Here is a 5,048-nt window from a genome sequence, read left to right on the forward strand (position 1 = left end):
GATTCTCAGTGCTGTGCTTTAACCCGCTGCGCCACCAGGGAGGGCCTATATTTGAAAGGGTATCTCGCCCGTGTCCTTCCTGCTGAGCATGAGGAACGACAGCTGGGAACAGCGCCTCTTCTGTGCTCCTAACATTATTCCACGGGCACATTCCAAAATGAAAAGAAAACACTCACGTAGCTCATAACACCAACCCACCCTTCTAAAGTCCTCATGCTCCAAAGACAAAGACTGGTTAAACCCGGTGCCGAATCTGTCTCGATTTTAGCGTGCTTGTTCTTTTTGGTGTCACATATTCACAACAAATTACAGAATATGAATTCACTAGATGACAGGCTGCCGCCGCCTCCACTCAGGAGTTGCTTAACACATGGCCAGTGCGTCCTATCATCTTCCCCAGTTATGAAAAGCTCTGCGCACACCTGGCCCCAAGGGTTTTGCATGACCTTGTGGGACCCATTCAGCTGCTGCCTGAAACGGATCTGCCCAGGGCACCCGTGCCAGGGCGGGGTGCCCAGCGCTTTCTGGGCTCTCTTTTGGTGTCAGAAAAGCTGAAGATGAATGCGCATACTGGGGAGATTAAAATCAGTGCTCCGCCCAACTTTAAAGTGTTTCTGAATCTCTGAGAGCTTGTGAAAATGCAAACTCCGCTTCAGGGGGGCTGGGGTGGGGCAGGTATTTCTAACCATTTCTAGGAGTTACCTGTGCCCCTGGGACTGTCCCAAACTCTGGACAGCGGGTGCCACCACACTGCTCCCCTGGGAGATTTGGCCCTACCCTGGCAGAGGGTGGGGGAGGTATTTGCCATCACCTGAAGCAAACTTGCTTCTTGGCCTTTTCTCCGCTTCTTCCTCCCCAGACCTGTCCTTCCCACCTGCGCCTTCACCCCAGGCCTTGGCTGGGCTCCCAGTCGGGTGACTCTGCTCACCCCAGTCCAAGGTGCTGCTTCTGTGAGGTGTTTTTCTGGCTGACTGGCCTCTCTCTACCCCCCAAGAAGGAACTAAATTGGTTAGACTCAAATTCCTGGGATGCCTCATTCTCTCTCTGGTGTATCTCCTAGGGGCAAATTTTCCACTGTTTGCAAAGTCCTCCCTATCCTTGACCACCTGGAGCCATCTTGATAGTAGATCAGTTCACCAGATGATTAGGCACCTGGAAAAGGGTCAGGCTTATTTTTATCTCAGTGCTGACCAGGCCCTGACTGACTTCTTACATGCTCTCACTGCTTTTAAGACCTGCAGAAATCTTAGATGTACTTATCAAGTGAATTTTTCCTAATATAAAATAAAGCATGTTCACTAGTGAAATTTAGAAAATATAGATGATAAAAATACCACTTTGGGGCCCTCCCCGGTGGTGTAAAGGGTTACAGCACGGCACTAGCCACAGCAGCTTCAGCTGCAATTCGATCCCCAGTCCCTCTTGCCCCCTTCTCCCCTCAGCAGTGTACTTTGTTGATCTGCCTGTTCTGCTCCCCAGCCTCTGTCTCTGGTGAATCCTCTCACCAGCCCTGTACCTCTGGCCTATATCCCAGTTCTGTATGCATAAATAAATAAATCTTTAAAAAAAGACATCAGGGCTCTCCCTGGTGGCGCAGCAGGTTAAAGCACAGCACTGGGAGGCTAAAGTCACTTCAGCATGAGTTCAATCCCCACCCTGGGAGTGACCCACATGGTGGGGCAGACCTGTCCTGACCCGCCTGCTGCTCCCCTCAGCAGTGTACTTCCTTGATCTGCCTATTCTGCTCCCCACTCTGTCTCTGGTGAAGCCTCTCACAGACCCTGCACCTCAGTTCTGTATGCATGAATAAATAAATCTTAAAAAAAAAAAAAAAAGATATCACCTTGGTGGTTGGTGGTGGGTGTGGTGTGATAACATATACCTGAAGGGTGTGATTCTGTATCTCTAAATCACATAGTGTTGTACAATGCTACCTCAATTAAAAAATATATTTTAAAAAATCAAGCTATCGGCCCTCCCTGGTGGCGCAGCGGGTTAAAGCACAGCACTGAGAATCTAAAGCTGCTTCCGCATGAGTTCGATTCCCGCCTGGCCGGGAGGTGACCACATGGCATGGCAGACCTCTCCTGACCCGCCCGCTGCTCCCCTCAGCAGTGTACTTCAACAATCTGCCTGTTCTGTTCCCTGCTCTGTCTCTGGTGAGGCCTCTCGCCACCCCTGAGCCTCTGGCCTATACCCCAGTTCTGTATGTACAAATAAATAAAAAAAGAAAAAAAAATCAAGCTATCATCAGCCACTGCAGCATGAGTTTGATCCCCAGCCTGGGAAGTGACCCACATGGTGCAGCAGACCTCTCCTGTCTCGCGCACTGCTCCCCTCAGCAGTGTAGTTCAGTCAGTCTGCCTGTTCTGGTCCCCACTCTGTCTCTGGTGAGTCCTCTTGTCCCCTACACCTCTAATCTACACCCTAGTTCTTGTATGCATAAGTAAATAAAATAAATCTTTAAAAAAATCAGTAGGCTCATAGTCCGGAGATAACCATTGTAACATGGTCTCATGGCCTCTCAGTTAAAGACTAAAATATACACATTTTTACACAATCTCATGGCTCACGCTAGGTTCACCGTTTTGTAACTTATTTTCCTTCCTTATATCAGGGCCATTTTCAAAAGTCAATACAAATTTATCTATAACATCGTTTTAAAGGATTAAGTCATTTTCCACTTAATTGATGCTCTCTCGTTGGGCTTTTCTGTCATTCTCAATCACTTGTGCTTAAAATAAAACCATGATAGACATTCGCACTCAACCACAAGGTACAGGGACCTCCACTACTCGCAACACGTTCCACCTGTGTGTTTCCACACCACCAAGCCATTCTCCAATGCCATCTCGATTCTGACAATTGTCAACTCCATCCTGATCCCATCTACCTGGAGAACAGCACTGGTTCCCATGATTAGGGGGTCAGTCCCCCAAGACTGGCCCACAGCACACATAACTCAAACACCCATTGCAAGTCCAGCTGTCACTGGTGCTGCTGACCAAGTGGCTGCCTCCAGTTCAACCACTTGCTAGAGCAGAACTCAAAGAAACATCCACTTATGTGTGTTAGCTGGTAATAAAGGCTTCCCTAAAAATGACAGACAAACAAGCAGATGGAAAAGAAGCGCAGGGCAGGGTATGGGAAAGGGCCGGTGCTTCCATCCTCTGTCCAAGAGGTCCACTCGCCCCACCTCCAAATGTTTACTAATCTGGAAGCTCGCCAGATCTCTTTTTTGAATTTTATGGAGGTTTCTTATAACTCATTGGCCGTTGGTGATTAAGCTCAATTTCTAGCTTCTCTTTCCCTCCCAGGGAAAGGCCCAAAGTTCTCCCAGGAGGGAGACTGGACTGAGAGTTCCAACCCTCTAATCATGGTCAAGTCCAGTGGCTACTGGCCCCCCATCCTTCGGTTACCCAGGTGTGTGCAAAAGTCACCCCTGCAACAGAAGACACCTTAGGAAATGCCAAGAGTTTGAGGAGTTCTGTGCCGGGAGCAGGACAAAAACCAAATATATTTCTTATCATAATCACAATATTGCACTTACCTTTTGGATCATTCAGGGGGATTATATTATTAAATTAAAGCAACTTATTTTTTTGGCTTCTAAACTCTCAAATGTAATCCAGAAACTTTGGGCTCAATCAGTGTCTGGCATCCCCGCTAACTTCAGTTAGCCAGAAGGATATTGGAAAGAAGGGAGCACGGGGCGGAGAGGCCCCCCCGGGCCCCAGGTATGCCTCACGGCACCCTCTGTATCCAGCTCAGAAAGAGGAATGCTGCTTAGACTTGCAGGATCCACAGATTGTCAAACGCCACTATTTATTTTCACACGTCCAAGTGAATCTAAATCCTGTGATCATTTGGCACACACTTTCTCAACAGTATTAATGTACTCAAAATGAAGGGATTAGACCCACAGGGAAATATAAGGAATTCCTGGTACAGTGATGCAATGACTGACAAAGTTGTACATGTGCAACCCAAATGCCAAGTGAAAAAAGCAAGGTGCATAATGGAATATACAATACACCCTTTGTCTACAGGGGAGGGAAAGAAATACATGGACCTTTTGTAGTAGGAGAGCTGTCTCTGTATTCCTAAAACACCTTTGGAAAGACACACATGAGCTATATTATTGAGTAGAATATAGCTTCATTTTGGGGCCTCCCTGGTGGTGGAAGAGATTAAGTTTCAGCACTGCAAAGCTGCTCTCCACACCTGCTGCAGCTTGAGTTTGACCTCCAGCCCAGGAGCTGACCCACATGGCCCAGCAGACCTCTCCTGTCTCAGCTGTTTCTCCCCTCAGCAGGGTATTCCAGTCGATCTGCCTATATAGTAGCTTCATTTCTGGGTCTCCCTGGTGGTGTAAGGGATTAAGTCTCAGCAATGCAAAACTGCTCTCCACAGCCTCTGCAGCTGAAGTTCGATCCCCGGCCAGGGAGGTGACCCACATAGCACAGCAGACCTCTCCTGTCTCGCCCGCTGCTCCCCTCAGCAGTGTGTTTTAGTAGATCTGCCTGTTCTTCTCCCCTCTGTCTCTGGTGAACCCTCTCACCTCCTGCACCTCTGGTCTACACCCCAGTTCTTCTACCCCAAAATGAAATAAATCTTCTTTAAATAGAAAATAGAAAAGTTCGGTATCAGTGTCTAAGCGGTGAGCACAAGAATGTGGGTGTGAGCCACTCAAGCTGTGAGGCAATGGTATACAGAGCCAGGTTTGCCCTCTACCCCCTCACCTAGTCCCCAGGAGCTCTTGGGCAGGGAATCCCTCCCTCCCTCTGGCCTTCGACTCCGCTTCCCTGCAAGAATAAGGATAAATCATTAATTTTATGGTTTCCGTATCGTGCCTCTCGGGATTACAGTGAGGTTAGTGTTGTAGGTCAAAAGCATTTAGTAAAGCACACAGAAAATGCTATACTACTTTAAACAATCGCGGCATTTTTAGCTATTATTTTACTAGGTCAGCCTGATTGGAAAAAATCAGCATCTTTTTCAATTTGAATTTAAATTTATAACTGTCTCTAATAATAAATAAGGTAGAA

This window comes from Condylura cristata, unplaced genomic scaffold (genome assembly GCF_000260355.1).
Source record: "Condylura cristata isolate star-nosed mole 26May11 unplaced genomic scaffold, ConCri1.0 scaffold00006, whole genome shotgun sequence".
In the NCBI taxonomy this organism is placed as follows: Eukaryota; Metazoa; Chordata; class Mammalia; order Eulipotyphla; family Talpidae; genus Condylura; species Condylura cristata.